The 24,491-nt window shown below is 48.4% G+C and overlaps 1 long non-coding RNA gene across 1 annotated transcript; it reads right to left on the bottom strand.

Moving 5' to 3' along the window:
- Positions 1-159: 159 nt before the first annotated feature.
- Positions 160-18,691, bottom strand: LOC113925333. The gene is made up of 4 exons (XR_003520982.2): positions 18,454-18,691; positions 15,993-16,204; positions 873-944; positions 160-738 (listed from the first exon to the last, which is right to left on the bottom strand). It is a non-coding gene; the product is annotated as an uncharacterized LOC113925333 (long non-coding RNA).
- Positions 18,692-24,491: the final 5,800 nt, after the last annotated feature.

Raw genomic sequence — 24,491 nt, 5'->3', positions numbered from 1 at the left:
TCGTGATCCCAGGGTCCTGGGATCGAGCCCCACATCGGGCTCCCCGCTCCGCAGGAAGCCTGCTTCTCCCTCTCCCACTCCCCCTGCTTCTGTTCCCTCTCTCGCTGTGTCTCTCACTGTCGGATAAATAAAATCTTTTAAAAAAATAAAAGAGGAGGAAAATGTTAAGAAATTTTTATTCAAGTCAGTTTGAAGAGGAATAAAATAACTCTTATAAAGCAACACTTTTGAGATTTGAGTACAAGTAAATCAGAAGCATATGGATTGTGTGCTGTTAAAACATGCTTTTGTTTCCCCAGAAAGGAAAAAATACTTGGGAAAAATATATTCTATAAAATGGCATATATTGGAAAATAGCTGGGGATTTTTAACAACCAAAATGTAGCAGGGATGGTCCAACTCTAGTTATTAATATCTTGGAACCAGCTAGGGAGTAAAATTAGGTGGTAAAATTATTGTACCATTTCTTACTCCAAGCTGGAAATGACATATTCCTCAGATAGTTCTAAAAAGAGAAAAATTATATACTGAGATCTATGAGGTGAGGTTTTGTTTTATTGTCTTTGTTTTGATATTCTGATAATTTCTTTTCACTGGACTCACAGTCTGGGAAAGTAAGAGTGTGGAGGTAAAGATGGGGTCCTAGAGTCAAACGGTTGACTTGAATCACACCTCTGCCCCGTTAGCCATTGGATCTTCACAAGACATTCACCTCTCCCTGTGCCCTAGTTTCCCCATCTGGAAAGTGAGAAGAAGAAGAAGAAGAAGATGATGAATTATTATACTTACCACCTGGGTAAAGCACTTGGAATAAATGCCTGATGCACAGCAAGTTCTCAGTATGTGTTAGCTGGTATTATTTGTCATCTCACCTAGAATGCTAGCCACTAGACAACTCCATGGCTCAGTCACACACGTCAAAACTTGACAAATCTTTAGGTAGGCTGACAAAGAAAAAAATGAAATAAAATGAAATGCAAATGGGGACATTACAACCAACTGTAAAGAAATAAAAAGTATTAGGAGAGAATACTATGAACAACTGTACACCAACAAATTTGATAATTTACACAAAATAGCAAATTCTCAGAAACACACAAATTACCTAAACTGACTCAAGAAGAAACAGAAACCACAACAGACCGATAGTAAGTAAAGAGAGTGAATCGGTAATCAAACCTCCCTATGAAAAAAAGTCCAGGACCAGATATCTTCACAGGTGAATTCTACTAAATATTTAAAGAAAAATTAACACCAATCCTTCTCAAGCTCTTCCAGTCACTCAGTTCTTTCAGAACTCTGCCCTCCCTGACCCTTCTATGTAACTATAGTACTGCTTCGCCACACACAAATATGCATTCCCTCACCTCAACTTATTTTTCATCATAGCAAGGTCACCACCTCATATATTACATACTCATTTTCTTATTTATTTATTGACTCTCTTCTCCCTCTAGAATGTGGGAGCTCTATCTGAGCAGGGAATTTTTTTTTCTACTGTTGAATTCTCCATGCCTAAGATAGTGCCTACCACATAGTGGTGCCTATAAAAATTTGTTGAATAAGTAAACTGTCTCATCATTTTTTTAGTGAAAGAGAATAAAGAGAAATCTAGAGAGGACCTGGGTATTGCAGAACTCTAAGATCTAGCTGACTAGAAGGACATGAGCCTTCAGAAGCAGATAACCAAGAAAGTGTTGTGTCAGGAAAACGAAGGGAAATGTGATTTCTGAAGAGCAGGGACTGGTCAGCAGTGTCAAATAATGCTGAGAAATCAAGTACAACGAGAACCAAAATGTCCACTGGATTGAGCTGTAGAAGATGAGTGACCAACTTAGCAAGAAGCATTTGGGGGTGTCATAAAGCTAGAAGCCAGAAGCCAGTCTGTTTTGAGGGGTAGATGAAGGTGGCAGCACATTCTGACAACATTTTGAAAAAGTTTCTTTATTTAAAAAAAAAATGAAGATACAGAGATAAGGAAGTTGCTAGAAAGGGCAGGGGTCAAGTGAGGATATTGTTTTTAAGTGGGCAAGATCTGTAAATGTCTAAAAGCCTATGGAGGGAAGCCAGCGGGGGGAGAAAAGAAGTTGAAAAATACAGGGGAAGGCAAGGTTCCCAGAAGGAAAAGTATGGGAGCCAGACCATAGCACTGGCTTTAGCAAGGAACAACCTCTTCTATACCTTCAGGCTGGAGGCAAACAAGACCCGGAGAGCCCCCACGACTTACCCACCAGCCCAACCAGGACCCAGGTCTCCAGTGTTTTTTTTTTCCTATGCAGTTTTTTTTTCCCCCTCTTGCTCAAATTAGAATGTTCAAGGGGCAGTGAGGAGGAGAGAGGGATAGAAACCAAAACCGGTAAGTAAAAAATGCTGACTGCAATAGATTTTGTCCCTGAAGACTTTCACGGGGAAGCTACTTCTCCCTACTCAGGAGCTCCCTTCCCTGCGCTGTGAGCCTCATTAGCACAGCATCTCCCTGAAGCCCTCACTCACTCCTCCTCAGGACAGCAGAGGGACTTACCTAATCGGGGAGTCTGTGAGAAGAAACAAAGCATGCACAGCCCAGCCCCTTCCTGTGTCTTCTTTTTAGGAAATACCAGAGAAAACATGATCTAGGTGGCTCTCAAACCCACGGCAAGCATAGCAATAAAGCTCTCCACGCCTACCCTGTGTGGAGGGTAGCAGTGGTCTGACTCTGTCTGCAGCCAGATGGGCAAGTCTGGCCAATATGTGGGCTCAGGATTAGGAAGTCCATTTGCCCACAGATATATTCCACTTTCTCCAATGTCGGCCTTGTCGATAGGAAAGATGTTATTTTGGTGTCTCTCGGCCTCCCTCCTTTGTCTTCTTACTTTTTCCAGTGGATTCAGAAAAAGATGAGGAAGAAGGGAGCTAATTACTCCAACAGAAATTACACTATTAAAATTGGCGTGTGAAACTTGATTCTCAAAATCATTCTTTTTAAGATATAAAAACCAAAGAAACATATTTTCTGATATAATTTAAAAAATGCAAGTGCATTCTTTTCGGAGAACACTCAGAGGGGAGAATAGGAGAGCCTGATTGCTTTCATGGATATGTAAAACTCAAAGGACCTGCTTTCTTCATTCAGTTGGATCAAAGTACGAAATCACAGTTGATCATTTCTTCAGCTCTTTCCAGGATTCCACTGTTTTCTGTCTGGAAACAGTCATGGCCACATCCACAGTTCCAAACTTGAGAAAATGACCCAGAATCATCACAACATGTGAAGAGGCCTCATGAAAATGACCATTCTGTGGGGCGGGGCGGCCGGGGAGGGGGGCGGCGGGAGGAGAAACCTGCCAAAGTACATTCTTCCTTGATGAGAAAAATGCATCAACAATTGTAAAATTAGGTGTTTGGCACTGTGTTGAGCCATGGATCCAGTTTTCAACTCACTTCTTTCCAACTTTTTCAGTGCCAAAGAGTCGATTCTAATAATCATTTCAGAAATAGTCACTGTCACCTTCTCCTATTACTTCGGTCTCCATATTTCAAATTGAAAAATATTGGCCTTGACCGTACAACTTCTCTCTGCTGCTCCCAAGTTGCTATTTGGAAATTTACCAAATAATCTTGAGGTCTATCAGGGAAGACAAAGATTAGCAGCAAAATCTCTCTTGCAATGTTGCTTGAAAGCTATTTTAAGAAACAAAGCTGGGGATTATTCAAAGACTTTATGGCACATCAGACTCCGTGGGAGGTTGGAAGTCGAGGGTGGGAATGTGGGCAGGGACTAAGGCAGCTGGTAAAGGCGAGGCCAGAGGAGACTCAGAGCAGAGGCGTGTGGTCTGCGCACTGGTCCTGCAGTGAATGGCCTCTAACCATCCCACATTCTTGCAATGGTTGTGCAAATTCAAAGCTCCCAGAGAGAGGATCCGGCCCCTTTGGTTTCTAAGAGCAGGCACTTCCCTCTACCGCCTGCCCTCCAAAAAAGCAGCCTGTGGTGGGAAGCTCCCTAGAAGAAAGAAAGGAGTGCTATTGGAGTGGTGGGATCGGGTGCTGGGGAAAAAGCTGGACGAGTGACCCCTCTACCCAGGCCCCGAGGGGGAGTCCTGTGAGCATCAGCTCAGTGGCTTGATTTATCAAAGATGGTTTATTACATGGTGATCCTGAGAGCTCTCATTCATCCAAATATGCTTCACTACATACTGATTAAGTCCTTCTGAGTAGAGATGCATCAGTGGACAGAACAGACGCAGTCCCTGACTTTCTACAGTCCCTGCCTCCTCAAATCATCCACCTCGACTTATGGGCCACTGAGTTCACCCTTGCTGTTAGGAGCCCTCAGTTGCTATAAAACAGTCCTGCCCAAACCTCAGCCCTGGTCTGATAGAAGGTCTGGGCAGGAAGGACACCGCCGGCACAGGCTGGAAATACGAAGGACTGAGATCTCTGAGTTCAACTCATCTGCAAATGAAAAAATGAGCTCGAGCTCAGTGTGGACGCAAGGAAATGCAGAAATGTCACAGGGGACTGATCACCAGCCAGTGACCCTGAGGGGTCTGCAGACAACAGCGCAGCTTGCCAGAAACTTTGTACCTACTGATATTGGCACATATTCATGCAAACAAACATTTCTGTTTCAGTAGATTCTTTTGTAAAACTAATAATTTTACATTCAAAGAATGAGCTGAGCTACCTAAAGTGTGTAGTGTGTGTGTGTATGTGTGTGTGTGTGTTCACTAGCAAGTATGAAAAACAGTTAACTTTTTTCCCTTGTTTTTCATGGTGACATCTGGGCATCCATGGTGGTCAATGTCATGGAAAAATCACAAGCCTTGGGAGCTTCCAGGTCTAACATACTGTCTGTTGTTTATCTGTGTCCATGGCCTTGGAGAAGTTTCCTAACTTCGTCGAGGTTTGTTTCCTCACTTATAATATTAGAATGATAATATCTATCCTTTGTCATGCACTTAACATGTGTCAGGTACGATGCTGAAAATTTTAAGTGTATTCTATAATTTAATTTTTCCCCCAATCCATTTTGTTTATTTTTTACTTATACTGATTTTGCAAATGAAGAATCAGACCTAGCTCAGCTAAGTAATTTGCCTAAGATCATGAAGCTAGTATGCATGGAAGAGACAGGATTTTAACCCAGGTATGTCTGACCCCGGAGGCCTCTATTCTCCAACACCTCATTCTACTACCTTCTTACAGGGTATTTCTGGTAGGACAGGTTCAGCTGCAAGTGACAAACACCCTCAACATTCTCCTTCACAATCATCAGGGACTGCAGCTCCTTCTTGTTGCTTTACCATTTCCAGTAAGTGACTTCCACCTCATGGTCCAATATGGCTGTTCACATCCAGCTATCATGTCCACATTCCAGGTGGCATAGAAAAGAAGAGACAATAAGGGGCATGCTTCTTCCTGTTTAGGACACTGCCTCAGAATTGCATGCAACACTTTTGCTGACAACACAGTGACCACACAGGCACGTGTAGCCACAAGGGAGGCTGTGCTCTGTGGCCTTCTCATAGAAATCCATGTACCTAGCTAAAAAAAATGTGGCGTTATATTATCAAGGAAGAAGGGAGAGGTGAGTGCTGGGGGACAATCTCTGGTGTGTGGGGAAGTGGAAACTATGAGGAGGGGCACCTGGGTGGCTCAGTGGGTTAAGCATCTGCCTTTAGCTCAGGTCATGATCCCAGGGTCCTGGGATCGAGTCCCTCATTGGGCTCCTTGCTCAGCGGGGAGCCTGCTTCTCCCCTCCTACTCCCCCTGCTTGTTTTCCTGCTCTCACTGTTTCTCTGTCAAATAAATAAATAAAATCTTAGGAAGGAAGAAAAGAAAAGAAAAGAAAAGAAAAGAAAAGAAAAGAAAAGAAAAGAAAAGAAAAGAAAAGAAAGAAAAGAAAAGAAAAGAAGCAAAAGAAACAAAACTATGAGGGAGAAGTAAATGAGGCACCAGGTCCACTGCCTGGCTCAGAGTAGGTCCCTGGAACATAACACGGTCATTTACTATGATTGACCTCTATCAGGCGTCCTGCAGAACACATGCAGAAAACCACAAATTCAAATCAGGGAAGGGAAGGTCACAGAAAAAGGGTAGGAGAAGGAAACAGTTTTTAAATCACCATGATAGTATGAATTGGGCCTCTTTTTCCACACAAAAGCACCGCCTTTGCTCATTTGCAGCCTCCCGAGGACGGTGTGGAAGGTGATAATGAGAACGTGCCTCAGCAACCATTCCCCCCCCACCCCACTCCGCAGCACCCATGCACCCCACGTGACCCACAGGATGATGCTATCACAGGTGACCGCCGGTAAGTAATTTCTACTGCAGCAGTTAATGGAAATGCAGTTTTCATTACAGTAAGAAAATTGAAATCTCAGCCAGTCTCTGTGGGTTCCATCTGACCCATTCCTCATTTCTCATAAGATTGTGTGTTGTTTCCATTCCCCTCTGATTAACCTTTATCATGAAAGGGTAGGGGGAGCCAAGGAATTGAAATCCCCAGGAAATCTCCACATTACACTGCCATTCAGCACTCGTCCTCAACCATCCTGATACCGGGGCTCCCATCAAGTAGGAAAGGGCCGTTTTTAATTTGAGGTGGGGAATATTGTCTCGGAGGGAAGGTTCCAGATGGCCGGGCTGAGTTGAAGTGACAGACTCGCAACCAGTGTGGGAGGAAGAGGGGAGAGGAAAGGGAGAGAGGAGGGGAGAGGGGAAAGTGGCGGCACCGAGGGACCGTGTCATTGACAAGTCCTCAAAGGTAGCGGACAACTTCCCTTGGCTGGGAGGTATGTGGGGCGTCGATACTATGAATGCCTTTCCACACAAAGCATATTCTCAACTCAGTTTGGCTCTGGCTCTTTGAATTGCAGATCATCCATGACTGCACAGAATTTCTCCTTTGTTAGAAAGAAGTTAGCTAAACATGATGCAGACTTGCTCCTTCCGATGCCCCTTTGCTCTGAATTCACGGTCCTTGTCCCTCAGCTCTTGACCTCTCAGAGCCCCATGTCCTTTCCTGTCACTCCTGTCACCGCCTCCTCCTCCCTTATGCCACCCACTCAACAGAGTGAGCGAGGGGCGAATAGTCAAGGCGCTCAATATCGTAATTTTGTTGAGAAAGCAAAAGAGCACTAGACACCCTGCCTTTGGCAGAGGCCCACCCTGTTTCAGGTTTTATCTCTTCCCTGTTTTTTCCTGTCCCTGCTCATCATATGACCAAATGGGGCCTGGCTGCCATTTTCTTAGCCCAGAACTGATAACTCTATCAAACCATGTGCAAGTAATTTCCAGAAGGGGAACTCTGGTAAAATCAGGAAGGAGCCATTTGAGCAGCCAGACTCAAAGGTTTCCCATAACCTACATGTGTTCCAGCCATGACCAATCAACATGAAGTAGTGGTGGCAGGGGGCGGGGGGTGGGGGGTGGTGTCCATCCTGGAGAGCTGAATGCCTTTTCTGTTTGATTGCTCAAAGGTCTTTGCGAAGGGAAAATTGCCTTTTCCCTTATTTATTCATTCACACATCCTCAAATTCTTCTTCTTGCTCAATCTCCCTCCTTCAGAAGATACTCATTTTGCCATGATTGGCAGCAGTTCCGAGGCACTGGCGCCACCTTCGTCCGTTAGTCTCCTGGAGGCCATTCGATCCCAACTTGCAGGGAAACTAGGATTCCAGGCTGGGGACCATTTCACTGGTCGGTTGGGCTCAGGTTCCCTCTTCAAGCCCAGAAGCTTCCTTGTCCCCACTCTTGCTCTTGAATCCTGTTTCATTTGCATCTGTATATGCGGGAGACATTGGAGCCTGTAGATAGCAGGACTGCTGTGAAACCGACAGGGTCTGACTCACCCTCATCTTCTCCTTTTTCATCTCTAAATCCAGTGAAACCACGTGGTGTCCCTCCAAAACCCCAAGTATGGAGCTGATCCCTGCTCCTTGGCCTTCTGCAAAAAGGCAGAGCAGCAGTACCAGCAGACAGATAGTGGGCCAAAGAAGGAACGACTCACAGGGTATCGAGTTCAGAGTACTGGGACCTTAGGGATCATCCCTCTTTGTCACTGCACAGAGAAGAGTGCCATTGTCAAGGTTGCACACCAACCCATGGCAGAGCCAGGCCAGAGACGGAACCTCGGGCTCCCAGTTCAGGGCTCTCTTCACTGTGCCCAGGGTGCCTGATGCAATACTGGTGATTTGTACCAAATGGCACGCCCCAAACGCTAGAGTTCCCAACACCATAGGAAGATACCGAAGGGACATAAAAGGTAGAACCATTGATGGGGGGGAAGAAGAGGGGCGGACACACAGAAACTTCTTTTTCTTTATGGACATCTGGTGTTCTACTGGCCTCTTCACAAGGTGAGAATTGAATGAGCTGAAGGACAGGAAGACAGCAAAAGAAATGAAGCAAGGGGTGCCTGAGTGGCTCAGTCGGTTAAGCGTCTGACTTCTACTCAAGTCATGATCTCAAGGTCCTGGGCTCCACGTTCAGCCAGGAGTTTGCATCTCCCTCTCCCTCTGCCCCTCCCCCTGCTCATGCTCTCTCTCAAATAAATAAATAAAATCTTAAAAAAAAAAAAGAAAGAAATGAAGCAAGAGGGTCAGAAGAACGTACCATGGTGGCTGGGAGAGTAAGCAGTGGAACAAGCTGGTGTGGCTCTAAATCCCACTCTCTCACTTACTAGCTATGGTGCTTAACCTTTGTGCACCTCAGTTTACTCAGCTGTGAAATGGAGATAATCTATGTGCTCCTAAGGTAAGGATTAAATGAGCCATGTCATGGAAAGTACTTAGGACAGTACTGGACACAGAGCTAGCCGTTGTTCTATTAGCTGGGAAGGAAGCACGAGGAACAGCCCGGAGATAGCCACAAGACCCCTGTCAGGCTGACGGTAAGTAAATCCCCCTCCCTGTCTCTGGTAGTGTTGCTAGGAGAAAGTACAGCGTGATGAAAAGGGCCTGGATTTAAAAACGATGTGAGTTAACGTGCGGCTAAACTGCCATAACAGAGAGGCCTCAAAACACCATGACTTGGGGCGCCTGGATGGCCCAGTGGGGTGAGCTGCCCACCCTTGGTTCCGGCTCAGGTCACGGTCTTGTGCTGGTGGGATGGAGCCCCGTGTAGGGCTTCCGGCTCAGGGCGGAGTCGGCTTCAGATTCTTTCTCCCTCCGCTTCTGCCCCTCCCTGCTTGCGCACACACTCTCTCTCTAAAATAAATAAATTAAATTAAAACACACACACACACACACACACACACACACACACACCATGGTTTACAGTACAAAGAAGATTATTTCTCTGGCACATCACAATCCTGATGTAAACTGTGCTGGTCAGTGAAGGAGCTCTGTTTCTTTATGATCATTTGAGAACCCTGGTTCTTTCCAAGTTATTGCTCTGCCAACCCCCTCACGATCTTGTCAAACGGAATCCCCACTCCCCCCCTCCCCCGCCCCGTCCAGATTTTAGCCAGCAGGTGGAAGGAAGGCGTGAGGAGGAGGCATACCCATGGACTTAAGCCTCAAGCCGGTAAGTGGCACCGTGAGCTCTGCTCCCGTTTAACTTGCAAGAATTGTGTCACGTGGTCACAGAACCCCCGACGGCAGGGGAGGCTGGGGATGGACTCTAGTTGTGCAGCCACGAACCCAGAGAGGAGGAAGAGAGACCTACGCTCAAATCCAGTTCTTTCGATTACTGATGGTGTCTAGGGGCCAGTTATGGAAACTCTTTCTACCTCCTGTAGCTCATTCATTGAACCAGCTCTCGATGGTCAGGCGCTCTTTCGTTCTGCAGGTATTTCCTGAGCACCTACGGTGGGGCCGGACTCTGTTCGAGGTCCGGGGGATGCAGCTTTGAACAAGACAGACCACGCCCCTTCCACTCTGACGCGGATTTGCTCTAAGGCTAACGAGGAGCCTTCCGAGGACTTTTTCTTTTCATTCCAAATCCATATTCATTTTCATATTTTTTTAGATTGTTTTTCTGAACAAGGACCTCAGATTTATATGCTCTCCAGGCCTCACTAAATTTCGATCTGCCCCTGCTGCTCTCGTGGAGCTAACGGCTTAGCTGGAAGAAACGGTAAACAAATACACGTATACAACATCAGATGCTGACGAGTGCTATGATGTACAGCTGCAGTGAGGGTGAGGAGAGAGAGCCCTGCTATATTCGGGGCGCCCTGAGACCCTTTCTGGAGTCACGTGAGCAGCCACTGAAGGAGGGGAGTTGTTTACTACAGACTAGTGTCATTCACAGATCTGTGTGCTGCTGATTGTTTTTTAGAATTTATTTTTGGTAGCGGAGTTAACGAGTCAGAGGGACAAATGTTTTGCAGGTTCTTGAAATCATGGGCTGAAACCTCTTTTTTTGTTGAGACTTCTCATTAGGATTATAAAAGAAACAGTGAGGGGCGCCTGGGTGGTTCAGTCGGTTAAGCGTTTGCCTTTGGCTGCTCAGGTCATGATCCTAGGGTCCTGGGATCGAATCCCGCAGGGAGCCTGCTGCTCCCGCTGCTTGTGCTCGCTCTCTCTCTCTCTGACAAATAAATAAATAAAATTTAAAAAGAAACAACAATGATAAAGACCTAGATTTCAAGACATTTTAATATCATTTCTTCAGAGCTTAGATATGATCCAGACATTTAAGGGTTACTTCTATCTGGACTCTTTGGGCTTCTCTGTGTCTGAGGTCCTAACTAGCCTTTTTCACCTCCCACACGAAACCCCAACATGCAACATCCTTATTCTAGAATTATTTCTTAAGTCCCAGAATTTTAGGGTGAGAAGGAAACTGGAGATTGCTGACTCGCCCTAAGACTCATAGTGAGTTGATGGTCAAGCTAAGCTAGAGCCTCAATCTCCCAGTTCCTCTGTCTGTAATCAAAACCAGTGACAGATGAAATGTGCCTGCAGTGTTTTGTGACAACAGGCCTTAAGGCAGAAGTTTTTAAATAAACATTCATGGATATGGCCTGCCAGATTTACCTACTTCGTAGGTGGTTATGAACATTAACTGCAGTAACAAATGTCAAGTCCGTAGCACAGTGCTGGAACAGTGTAAGAGACATTTAAATGCTAGCCGTGGATACGACTTTGGTGGCAAAGCCAGGGTAATGTTCCAAGACCAGATGTGGGCCCCGTGGGAAAGGGAGCAGGTGTGGGGCAGTGTGAGGTGGTCTTGGGGCCTGTAGGCATGAACAGAAGATCTCAGCAGAAAGGGGCTGGCCATTATACCCCCAGAATCCCAGGAGCTGGAGAAGAAGTCACATGAGACCACCCAGAGGGATAGAGACCTTCAGCCTGGGTCAAGGGAACCACAGGAGACGGGTGGTGGGGGGCGGGGGGGGGGCCCAGCTGGAGGCCGCTGCAAAGTCCGTGACAGAGCCAGCTTTAATCATCTGCCAGGCCACCCCACAGAGGCCAGCTGCCGGCCCAAAGGGCTTAGGCCACCCAGCCACGTGAGAACTCTCTTATTCCCTTACCTCTCCCCTTTCTGGGCTTCATTCCAAGCACGGAGGGAAAGAGCAGCTAGCAAGAGGGAGGAGGTGAGCAGAGGGAGAGGCCAGGAAAAGACCACGCCCCCTTTCCCAGGGCAGGCTTCCAGGGTGAGGCAGGTTTGAGCCAAGGGAGAAGAAAGGATTTCAGGCAAAATTGGTTTCCGGGTTTTAACTATTACCTGGGACTTGGAATGTTAAGGTCTGAAATGAGGCTATTTTGTTGCAACTCAAAGGATTTTTGTGTTGTCTGAACATGACAGTAAGTTCATCGGCTTGCCCAAGTCAACATTGGAGGAAGAGGGATTCTGCTGCCATCAAATAAAATTTAAGGAGACCAAGAGGGGCCGCACAAAACATGGGGATCGGCCCCTACGGCTCTCAGGGACAGAATGATAATAGACAGATGGAGAGAGAGAGAGAGTTGCATTTTTTTAAAAAAGATTTTATTTATTTATTTGAGAGATAGAGAGCACATGGGGGTGGGGGAGGGTCAGAGGGAGAAGCAGACTCCCTGCCAAGCAGGGAGCCCGATGCGGGACTCGATCCAGGGACTCCAGGATCATGACCTGGGCCGGAGGCAGTCACTTAACCAACTGAGCCACCCAGGTGCCCTAGAGAGAGTTGCATTTTGTTTACAATCCCTGTTTCGTGCTTTTCCAGTGAGCCAGATATATACGATTTTAATTTGATAGTCATTCTGGCAGTGTCACACACGTGTAATGTTATTTCCCAAATCATCACTTCCTGCTAACAAGACCCACTTTTATTCCACTCTAGTGCACTCACGCCTGAGTTAAAAGTAATTTTTGGACCTCCTTTTAAACTTCATCCTCCTGATTGCACACGTGAGAGTTTTATCTTCTGTAAGCCTTTCACTTTAGTTGGCACTAAAGGGCACCAGAAGCTATCAGGTAACACACTGAGGGTAAATTCCTCAGCGCGGAGGTGATATATATAATTTCCACTCCCACTGCATTGGCTAGAACTAATCCCATAGTTCACCAGGTGGTGAAATGTGCAGGAACACGTGGCTATTCCATGAATATAGTCAATGTCTCTGCTACAAGTGCAAAGGCATGAAACCATTTCCTCAGCTTAGGAAACAGAATAGTTCAAAGTGATTAGAGAAGAGAGTGCAGAGAGGCAATAGCAAAAGTTAAGAAAGATAGGAATAAGATGATGGAAGCTTCTGTGCTGTGCATAGGAGTCTGGACCACCGTATGTGCAAAGCAAAGCTCTTAAAAGAGTTTTAAACATAGTATGGTGGTCATTTTTGTGTTTTATTTTTTTAAAAGATTTTATTTATTTATTTGAAATAGAGAGAGATCGAGCGAGAGAGAAGGAGCGGGGGGTCCCTGCTGAGCAGGGAGCCTGACTGGGGGCTCGATCCCAGGATCCCGGGACCATGACCTGAGCCGAAGGCAAGGCAGACGCTTAACCCACTGAGCGGCCCAGGTGCCGCGTATTTGTCTTTTAAGTGCATTCCTCATGCAGCAGCATAGGGGATGAATTAGAAAAGGAATGAAACAGGAGATGGAAAGACTGGTTTGATTCCTACAATTGTCCAGGTTAAAGATGATGGAGGAACTGAAATAGGGTCGTTGGGGATGAATACGAGAAAGGTTAAAGAGACAGTCAGTAGAACTTCATGACTAATTGGATATGGAAGAGGGAGAAAAATAGGAATGACTTTCCCCTCTGCTCTAGATGCCACTAATTAAGTGGCCCCAGTGAAGAGAGGGAATGCAGGGGGATGAGTAGGCTTGGGGAGAAGACACTGAGGGCGATTTGGGACCTGAGTGTGAGTTACCTAATGTGCTTGTTACAAGTTGAATTGTATCCCTCAAAAAGATACGTCCAAGTTAAAACCCCCAAGAGCTCAGAATGTGACCTTACTTAGAAATAAGGTAGCTGCAGATCAATTCGGATGAGGTCCTCTGGAGTAGATTGGACCTTAATCTAATGTGACTGGTGTCCTTATAAGAAGACAACTATGTGACAATGGAGGCAGAGATTGGAGTGATGCATCTACAAGCCAAGAAACACCAAACCTCAGAATCTAGAAGGGGCAAGGAAGGATTCTCCTCTGTACGCTTCACAAGGAGCATGGCCCTGCCAACACCTTGATTTTTGACTTCTGGCCTCCAGAACTATGAGAAAATAAACTTCTGTTGTTTTAAGCAGTTCCTGGTACTTTGTTACAGTGGCCCTAAGACACGGATACAGGCATCCAGGTGGAGGTGCCCAGCTGAAAGTATAGGGGAGGTCAGACCAGTCTTCCTTTAAAAGCCCAAGGAGGGATCAGTAAGGAGCACAGAGCAGGCTGGGGCATGTGCTGGAAGAGCTGTATTTTGCCCAGGGTGGAGGGGAGGAAAGGGGAACGGACAGGGAACATCATAACGAGGAGGACATTTGAAGAGGGCTTTGGAGAATAAGTTGGGATCTTTTTCTGTCCTAGCTGATGACAAACTCCAGGGAGCCAAGCCTACATATCTGGCAAGTATCCCTGGGCACTTTTGTGTTGGGCTCTGTGCTAGGCACTGAGAATATGATAGAGAGCGAGCAGGCACAGTCCCGATTCTCAGGCAATTATAATCCCCTGGCGACACAGACTAATGCCGGTCAATATCAAGTAACCACCCAGAAACATATACAGGCACTCACTCTGATAAGTGATATGAAGGGACATTACCAAGTGTTAAGAGAACGTATTTCAAGGAAATTGTTCAAGCCTGGAGGCTGTGAAAGGCTTTTTGAGGAAGTGAGGTTTGAGCTGAGATCTGAAGTAAAAGAGTTAATTTTAGGTGAAGGAGGAGAGGGAGGGGAAGAGTCCAGGCAAAGGCTCTGGAGCAGGAGGGGAGGCTCATGCAGATTTGAGGATCTGAAAGACAGCCAGGGTCACTGCAGCTCAGTGGCGGTAGCCACGGTCTGCAGGGTCTTGAATGGTTTAGTCCACATTGGCAAACAATGGATAGAAGGGAAATAGCCAGTCAATGACTTTCCAGCTGGGATCCAGAAGGGCAAGATTAAAGTTGTATTTTTTTATTTTATTTTTTTAAAGATTTATTTACTTATTTGAGAGAGAGAGCATGTGCAGAGTCAGGGGATGGGGAGAGGGAAAGAATCTCAAGCAGATTCCCAAGGAGCTCAAAGCCCAAACTGAGGCATGACGTGGGGGCTCAATCTCCTGACCCTGAGATCATGACCTGAGCTGAAATCAATAGTCGGATGCCCAACCAAATGAGCCACCCAGATGTCCCCTTTAAAAAAAGTTTTTAAAAGATTTGTTTGTTTTAGAGAGAGAGAGCGAGCGAGAGAGAGAGCAGGAGCAGGAGGGGCAGAGGGAGAGGGAGAGAATCACTCCGAGCTGAGCACCAAACCCAACAAGGGGCTGGATCTCACAACCATGAGATCACCACTGTGAGATCACGACCTGAGCTGAAAACGAGAGTCAGACACTTACCCAACTGCACCACCCAGGTGCCCCCCCCCCCTTTTATTTTATTTTAAAGATCATTTTGATGAGAATGGCTGGAGAAAGTCAAGAATGGAAGCAAATAGGGGCACCCAGCTGGCTCAGTCAGTGGAGCATGCAACTCTTGATCTCGGGGTCATGAATTCGAGCCCCATCTTGGGTGTAGAGATTACTTAAAAATAAATTAATTAATAAACTTGTAAAAATATTTAAAAAAAAAAAAGAACGGAAGCAAATAGAACTATGAAACTATTGCACCGGTCCAACTCAGAGAGCATGTTGGCTTGAACAAGGTGGTCGCAGTGGAAACGGCAGACTTAAGAAGGATTTCTCTAGGCACTCATTGAGGGGAAAATGGAATTCATCAATGAAATCAACTGTCTCTACCTGCAGCTATTCCATGCTCTTCTCTGTCTTCAGGTTATAAAATACTGTCTCTCTGAGAAGTGACGTTGATGACTGAGTACAAAACATCTTGACATCTGATAATAAAGACTTCATCTCTGAAGAAGAGGAAGTTAAATGGTGTTCTGAGGAGAGGATGATGCTCTTTCTAGTTGGGGAAGGGAGGCCCATCAGAGAGAGAACAAGAGGTTTGGCCCCCAAAGGCTTTCCCAGGTCATAGTGATCCCACGACCTGCCAGCCACCAGGCTTTCTCTCACCTGATATTCCCTAAGGAACGTGACCCACAGGCACCATGTACAAAAGGAATATTCTGTACAGTGGGGCTCCCCCAAGGCACCCTGCAAGACACTATGATCACCTAGAAAGGGCTGATGCTTCTGTAGGTAGGTTTTCCTCCTCTGTTGCCCCTACCCTTTAGACACGGGGATGAGAGTGAAGTTGGGACTGTGGCCTTTTTGTTATGCAGGAGGGTGTGCTTCTTCCCAGGGGCCTGGCCCACACCTGACATTCTCCTGAGCACCAGATTTCTAGCTCCTGGAGGAGGCAAAGCTGTAGTCCCAGGTGCCACGTGTCTTGGCCTGCTCTTGAAACTAGGGATGTGTTAAGTTCAAATCGTTCGCTCAGTTGGGTACCTCATTAGATGTAAGATGCTGCACTAGGTGGGTCTTGAGTTCCTCTTCCTTCTCCATCATGCCAAGGAAGGACGGAGTTCAGAGGAATGAAAGGCAGCCAACCATCCTTGAATACCTGGTAGTGTCTCACAGCGGATAGAATCTGAAGATTCCTGGGGAATTACTTTGAATCTTATCTTCTTACTCTTATTCAACAGACATTGGAATAGACTCTGTGGAGATAAAAAAAAAAAAAAAAAAAACCCGGACTCGTCACTATAGAGAACAAACTGGTGGTTCTAGAGGGGAGGTAGATGGGGGGATGGGTGAAATAGGTGAAGGGAATTAAGAGTACACTTGTCTTCATGAGCACTGAGTAAGGTATGGATTGTCGAGTCACTATACTGTTCACCTGAAACTAATACAACAGTGTATGTTAACTATACTTGAATAAAAAAATAATCAAATCAATAATGCGTTTTCATCCTAATTAACCATGCAAGAGCTACTAACGAAGTGATACAAATGATTCAATATTATTTAATAATGACATCATATTCACATTTATGCCCAGCTTCCAACGACTCTGAGCTCCCCTTGCCAAACAGAAGGACCTGAGCCTCCCTTTGAAATCTTCCCATTATTTCCAGGCAATTGTGAAGGGGTGTCGGCGTCCTGGCCCCAGGAACCACACACAGTTCTCCATTGGCTTTCTCTGCAGTAAGTCATCATTGTTGGAGGCCACCCAACAGACCCTTAACAAAACCTCCCACTGCTGACAGTGCCAAGACTGTCCCCCCCAACTCTGTGTCACAGCTTGTCATTTGGGTGCTGAGACCTATGCCCAGAGTCTCACAAAGTCTTTCATGAACACTTTTCCTGTAGACTATGGCCCTTACCCATCTCCATGGAGAAAACTCGAGCCTGGTTCCAAGGAGGGTGGAGGATAAAGGCCATAACATTCCTTCCTTGTCACCCCTTTTCTGTCTGTGGTACCCCCTGCACGCCCCAGGTCCATCTCTCCCCCTTCAGTCACACAAGCCCCAAGCATATCCAAAGAGCTTCTTTCACTAACTACATCAGAGCTTCATCCCCTGCCTGCCCAGACACACGCAAGCAAATTAATATATGTATAGAAAAGGAGCCAAAAGGTCACGCATCAAGGAGTTTTCATAATGACAATGATCTCTGGAGGATGAGTGCTGGGGTGTTTCACATTTTTGTCTGCTGACATACCCACTTGCTTAGCTTTCTTGTCATTATTTTATCTTGTAATGCTTTTTTTTAAAAAATTACATATTAATATACATTTTACAGTTTATTATCTAATGCTTCCATTTTTAAAAATCACTTAAGATATTAATATTTGGCTGATAACTGGAAACCCTCCAGTTTATTTTTGGTCTTCCTAGAAGTTGCTTTGGAGACTTCAGGAACTGTTCTTTGAGTGTTATCTGGCTCTCCATCTCAACCTAATACGGAAGCTGGTGAGAGCATCTGGGAGCCCTCACCGTGTGCCAGGCGCTGTGCCCAGTGCTTTCCATGTGTTGAACCAGGCCACCCTCCCAGGAACTCTGGGCGGGCACCGTAATCCCCGCCGCCCTGAGGAGGACCCAGCTCCTGAGAGCCGATACAAACTACAAGGCAGCACAGGATGGATACCAGATGCACGGTGCAGAGATGCACATTCTCCAGGAGACAAGAGGCCTAGAACCCTCTCGGGTGGGGGTGGGGGGGTATCTGGTTAGGGTACCACTTTGGGGGCTTCCATCTCCCTCTCTCAAGAAAACCTTCCTCTTGGCCCAGATTCCTGCCTCTGGGGGAAGAAACAGACAAGGGCTGGGTCCTCGGTGGAGACTGGCCCAGCCCCACCCACAGGCTCTCGCCCAAAGTCAGCCGAACTCAGCCAGGCCGCTTCAGAGCCCTGGGGCCCGACCCCGCCCACCCCACCCAACCTCGTGAAAGCGCTGAAGGCCACGGGCGCCGAGAACCAGCTGGCCCTGGTGGGATGCGGAGAGGAAAAACCCCGGCAGCTGCCGCCTAATTGGCCTTCGAAACCGGGAGAGGCTTCCAAGTGCAGAAATGAATTAAATAAGCTTTTTTCCCCCCTTCGGGGTGGAGTACCAGCTCCACGTCTCCACCCGAGTCACACCCTAGCTGCGGCTATTTATAAGATCTAAATGCCAGCTGGAACCTGCCAGGGTGAAACAGAAAACAGAGGGCTGGGCCCGAGGCAGAGGCCCCCCGGGCCCCGCGGGGAGCAGAGCCGGAGCGGAGCAGGGAAGGCGGCGGGGGGGGGGGGGGCGCGGGGGGAGCCAGCAGGGGGTAGCCAGCGCCTCCGAGGACCCTCTCGCCTCGCCCCACCCAAGCCAAGCGGCCCTAGCCCGCCGGGAACTTGGAGTGCAGGCTGTTGGATGCTTCTCGGACATTCCACAGCCTGGGGCCCAGGGCGCGGTGTTGGGCAGGGCCCCCGGGGCTGTACCTGCTGGATCCGGAGCAGCCGGCAGAGTCCAGGAAAGCGGAGCTGGGCCGGGGAGGGGGGGGGGGGGGGGGGGGGGGGGGTCCCGGCCGAGGCGGTGGCGTAGAGGACAGAGGCGGGGACGCGGGGGCCGTCCCGGTTTCTGCTTCTCTTGACCTGGCGTCACCTCATGCGCGCTGTTAACCTCCGCTTCCTTGTTTGTGAAACCCGGGCGGGAATTAAACCAGCTGGGGAGGATTTTTGAGAAAACTGAACGGACAGTAAGGCCTCGGCCCTGAAACAGGAGCTGTTGCTCTTGGACCTTCTGCCCAGGTGCAAAAATGCCGCTGCGCGGGCCACTGTCTGGACCAGAGACTTGCAGGGCAAACGCAGCTCCCCCTCCTGCCGGAGGGCTCGAGGGCGTGGAGACAGATCACATCGCGGCTTCCGGGGTCCGTGTGCCCCCTGAGTCACCTGACACACTCCAGGTGACGTCCTGCCGCCCCAGCCCCCTGCTCTGCTGGGGATCGCTTCCCCACCCAAAAAAGCCCTCCTCTCTTTCTCTGGGGAAACCCTCCCCTTCAGGAACTTTCCTGACCCTTGGAGCACACTGGAGCTCCTTCCAGAGTTTCTAGAGTAGCCTCGTCTTGTGAAATGCAGACCCCGCGGGTCATTTTAAGTTTCCTAGTAGCCACACTGAATCAAAGTAAAAAGAAACTGAAGTTAATTTGAATACATTTTATTTAACCCAATATATCAAAAATCATATCATTCCAGAAACATTATTAAGGAGACATTTTACATTCTCTTTTTCTGCTGAGTATCCCAAATCCGCTGTGTAGTCTACACTTCTGGAATCTCCGTTCCCCCTAGCTACTTTTCAAGTGCTCGGGCTGCACGCGCGCCCAGGGGCGCCTGGACTGGCCAGCGCAGTCCTAGAGCATTGGCTGGGTTTGCCATGGGAGGGTTCGGGGTGGTCTCCCGCCCGGTCTTCCATGGTGGAGCAGGGGACTACTGCCGGTGTGGGGAGGCGGGCAGCAGAGCCGGGGGTCTGGGAAGGAGCTGGAGACAGGACGTCTCTCCTGTCTTCTTCTCATGGGGCCCCTGACCGCGAGGGTATTCATGTCCCGGTGCGGAGGGGGTCATGCGCACTGTGAACAGAACAGAAAAAGCCAGTGCCCCCCCCCCCCCAGAGATCTGAAGGACCCTGGGCCACTGAGACTTCTGCTGTCAGAGGACACAGCTTCTGCACCTCCCTCCAAGTTCACAGCTGGAGGGAGGCTTTCAGGGGAGGCCAGGCTGGTCACGGTTGGGGAATAAAGGGATCAGGTGGGGGAAGAAACCAAAAGAAAAGAGACTGCAAGGGGAGCATCTTCGAACAACCTTGGGGACCCTGGCAGCCTTGTCAGGCAGCCTTGGGAACTGGAAAAGCGTCTTTGGCTTCCAAAGTGTCTGCAACGCTGTTAGGTTTGTGGCCTTCGAAGTCTCGGTGTGCCTCTGCCTGTGAGAAACAGTTTCTAAACACATCACATGAAAAATATTTTCTTTTGGTGCTCTGAGGGCCTGAGCTCACTGAGAGCTGATCCTACCAGGGAACATGGAGGAGGGCACTCCCTGACTGGTAAGCTGCTGCCGTAGCAGCAGCACGCACCCCCATTAAACCCCAGGATTATGATCCCTGCTTGGTGCAGAAAATGCTAGAACTTTCTAGAAGATTCCGGATCAGGCCAAGATGGGACTTTGTGGATGGCGCCTGCTAGTCCTGAAGCCACGGAGGTGACGACCCACGGGTTCGCACAGGTCCCCACCCACCAGGGGCCTTCCTGAACCTTGGGTCGGCCTGGCTTTCTGATGCATTTGCTCCCCTCTCTTGACTGCCATCATGCAGACTGCCAAGCTAGTTACTGAGGGGATCTGGAATCTGGGGAGTAAGAAAAATCACCACCTATACGCCAGGGAATGTTACGGGGGCAGTCTCAACCCAATGACCTCTTCTGGCCAACCCGGCATCAGTGCAGCCCAGCCCCTTTGGGGAGGCACAGTTACCCCAGAACTGAGCCAGTGGGCAAAGGTGGGGGGGGGTGCTCCCTTGGTTTTGTCTGGGATACTCCTATGCCCACACAAAAAAACTCACATGGACACCTTGTCCCAGAAAATACAATTTCCGAGAGAAATTGCTACAGCAGACTCCCTTGAAAAATAATTTGCTTTCTTCTTATCACCATAAAATCTCAAAAATAAACATGCTGAGGAAATGGGGTTCTTCCGATAACTGGTCTCTTCTGATTAACAGGAAACTTTTTATTTTAACCAGTGGTGCTGAAAATCTCTGTCTCATGGACCAGTGCCTGGCCTGTTTTTTAATCACACAGGACCCTGCTGGGCTGCGAGGCATTGTGAATCCAGATGGCATGGGCCGTGGATGCAGACCACAGAAGCCGCTGAGTCAGAGCTGGTTCCAGGCCTGCTGCCGGCGTTTCGTTTCTGTTTGGTTTTAACCAGACCCTTTAGAAAAACTCATTTCGTTGTCATGCGTCCCTTTCCCTAAACCCAAAGCCTAAAAATTCCATTTGAGGGCTCAAGTGAAACTGGGTCCCACTTGAGAAGGGGTCTCTCGTTGGAGCAAAACGTCTGGCTCCCATCTAGCGCCTGACCATATTTTGACTATGGGATGACTTTAGCATTCACTTGGCAAGGGCATTTCCATTTGGCTCCCCCATGAAGTCACAGAAATTCTAGTTATTTCTGTAGTGTGCTATTGCCTGGTTTATTTATAAGAACCATCCATCGGGGCTGAGCTGTTCTGTGTCTGGAGGCGCTTATATTATCACAGTTATGAAATGTTTATTTTCCTTGATCTGCTTAAGCCGATACAGCACTTTTGAGCCATTAAGAATCTTGTAAATCAAGATAGTTTAGATAGGGGATGATTTTCCTGATGCGGGCTAAGTCAGCTGGATCAATGCCTCTCCCTTGATTGGGCTCTTACATTAAATGGGTGTGACTATCACATGTTCCTTTGAGAAACAGTGTTGCCTAGTTAGGAAGATTTGCTGCCAGCCCACTTTGTTTCTTCTGGCTCATACCCCAGCTGGGAAGTGTAGCTTCCAGGACCTGGGGAGCTGAGGCCGCCCCAGCGCTGAGGCAGAGGAACCCGTTATGAATATTTCAGGGCCACTTTTCGCAAAAAACATCGAGGACAAGAAGCCCAAAGAACATATTCCAAATTAATGAGGGTTGCACGGGCTCACGAATTTAAAACCGAAACACCAATCTATTTGAAGAGCAATCTGGCCGTGCCTATCAAACATGGAAGATTGCACTTGTTTAGCAAAGATTTGAGAGCTTCTTCTGTGCCAGGAGCTGTTCCAGAATGTAAGAGCGAAGAAGACCGGCGTTGCCCTCACGGACCTCTGCTTTCCTGGGTCGGGGACAAATAGAGAAGCAAACAGATTTGCAGCACGCTGTTGGCAGCACTGAGTGACCCGGGCAGGGGGAGCAGAGGAAGAGGAGAAAGACCACAGGGGCAGATGGGGTGGGGGCTCCCCGCTGGGGTGGTGGGGGCGGCCACTCTGAGGAGGAACATTTGAGCTGAGACCAGAGTGAAGTGAGCACAAGCCAAGCGACCGTCTGGGCGAGGAGCTTCGAAAGCAGAGGGAATAGCACACGCGAAGGCCCGAGAGTGTGCGGGCAACAGAGCAGAGAGCCCGGCGCGTCTAAGGACCAGCAAGTGAGGGGGAGAGGTGGGAAGGGAGAGGACACAAAGCGCAGGGGTGGGGTGCAGATCGCAGAGCGCCTTTCAGCAAACCGTCCTCCATAGCCATCCTCTCTCCTTCCTTTCAGCAGTAAAATACCCTGCGGTCTTTTCAGGGCTCACAAACACGGTGCTGGAAATCCCGTCTTCCAGCCGCTGGTGCAACTGGGTGTGGCTCATCTGTCGGGTTCTTGTCGGCGGGGCCATGAGTAGAAACCTTTTCTGCTACTTCTGCTACTTCTTGGTTCGGTGCTCACAGGGTGGGCAGTGTTGGCTCTTGTCCCTGCCTTCTGGTGGCACCACGAGCAGGCACCGGGGAGCCCCACTTGGTCCAGGAGGACAAGGGGAAGGTCCCAGGCAGAGGTTTGGGAAGTGTGGTCCTGGACCCACAACATTGGCATCCCCTGGAAACTTGTAGAAATGCAGATTGAGGGGCCCCACTCCAGACCTACTGAATTAGAAACTTCGGGGGTGGGGCCCAGCAATCTGTTCTAATAAACCTCCGGGGGATTCTGATGCTGTCAAGTTTCAAAACCGCTCTCCTAGAGCAGCGTTTCTCAGGATTAGCCGTGTCAGCTCTGGGTCCGTAACTCCCTTTGGGGGGCTTGTTTTCAGCAGCGTCTCTGCCCTCTACCCACTGGAAGACAGGGGCACACACCCCGCCTGTCCCCCAGGTTTTTACAACCCAAAAGGCTTCCACAAACACACACACATGGACATGGGTGTTTCCTGTGAGATGCATATCAATTTTTGGAAGAAGAGCTGATACACTAGTAAGGGTGATTACCTTCGGGTTGTAGCACGTGGGGAGAGGGGGCTTTGGAGAACTTGGCGTTTATTTTGTATGTTTCTGTGGTGTTTTTACCATGTGTGTGTAACACAACAATCACGTGGGAGAATGTTTTAGAAAGACCCCATATTGGAAAAGTGGACACTAGGTCTCTTTACTATAGTTCTGAGACCAACTCCGGTGTGGGAGGTTTTTCCACCCCACCGAGCAACTCTCAGACACCAGCTGGGCGGTGTGCAATTCAACTCAGTTTGTTCACTGTCCACCTGGAGATGGTGTCAGATCCCACAGGTGATGGGCTCGGTCCTACAAGACTATCCCCCCACCTCCTCCATCCCACTTCGGATGCCGATCACAACCGGCTACAGATCAAAGTCCTCATGACCCCTTCCTTGGAGTCAGTTAATTTGCTCACAGAACCCAAGCAACCAGTTTAAGTCTGCTTACTACTGGTTTATTATAAAAGGCTATATATAACCCAGGATCAGTCAGGTAGGAGAGATGGGTAAGGTATGGGGAGAGGGTGTGGAGCTCCCACATTCTCTCTGGGCATGGACTCTTCCAGAATCTCCAGGTGTTCGCCAAACCAGGAGCTCTCTGAACCCTGTCCTTTTGGGTTTTTATAGAGGCTTCCTTTCATTGGCATGATTGATGAAATCATTGGCCATTGGTGACTGATTCAACATGGGGAGGAGGCCTCTTCCCTCCTAGGAAGTCAGGGGGTAGGACCTAAAGTTCCAACCCTCTAATCATGTGGTTGGCTCCACTGGCAACCAGCCTCCAGGCGCTTTCCAAAAGTCACCTCATTAACCTCACAAATGATACCTTTACTGCTCTCACCACAGGAACTTCCAATGGTTTTAGGAGCTCTGTGCCAGGAACTGGGATGAAGAACAAGTATGTGTGTTTCTTATTATAAATCACAATATCACGTCTACTACAGGCCTTAGTATCCTTAACACATGCTAACGTGTGTTTAATCTCCAAGGGGAGCAACATCCAAAATGGCGCGCCCCAGAACACTTTGGGACACTGCTTCCTGGAGCCCTCCAAGTCCAGGACACAGGGAAAAGCGGCAAAGTCTGGCCACAACCACAGAAAAACCTGTTCTGGGCATTTCGTTGAAGTGAGACTGCTCCTCCCACATTCAGTTGAGAAATGGACCTTGAGATAGGACAGTTCTTGCAGGCAACTTTTGACTGGCTCCAAGCAATTCACTCTCCAGAAAAAGCCCCACAGGTAGTCTGGGTCTCTCCGGCCTGGACCTCCCCTTGTGGATGAGCTACCTGCAAAGTGTCCAGGAGCTGGACGAGGGGGCAGTGTTTGGGGTCCACTGCCCCAAGTGCATATTCACCCTCTGCACCGCGTTCCCACGTGGCCCAGACAGGGGCATGTCCCGCAGCGTTCCCTGGAACAAGGGCCAGCTGTCGGCCTTGCAGGGTCCCTCCCGACTTTTTTTTGCCTTCTTCCGTTCCCTCCAAGGTGTTGAGGCAGATTTTTCTTCTCCCCCTCATCTGC

The sequence above is a fragment of the Zalophus californianus genome, chromosome 2 (genome assembly GCF_009762305.2).
Source record: "Zalophus californianus isolate mZalCal1 chromosome 2, mZalCal1.pri.v2, whole genome shotgun sequence".
Taxonomy (NCBI): Eukaryota; Metazoa; Chordata; class Mammalia; order Carnivora; family Otariidae; genus Zalophus; species Zalophus californianus.
Note: the sequence above shows the minus strand (reverse complement) of the source record. Positions and strands in the feature narration are given on the sequence as shown.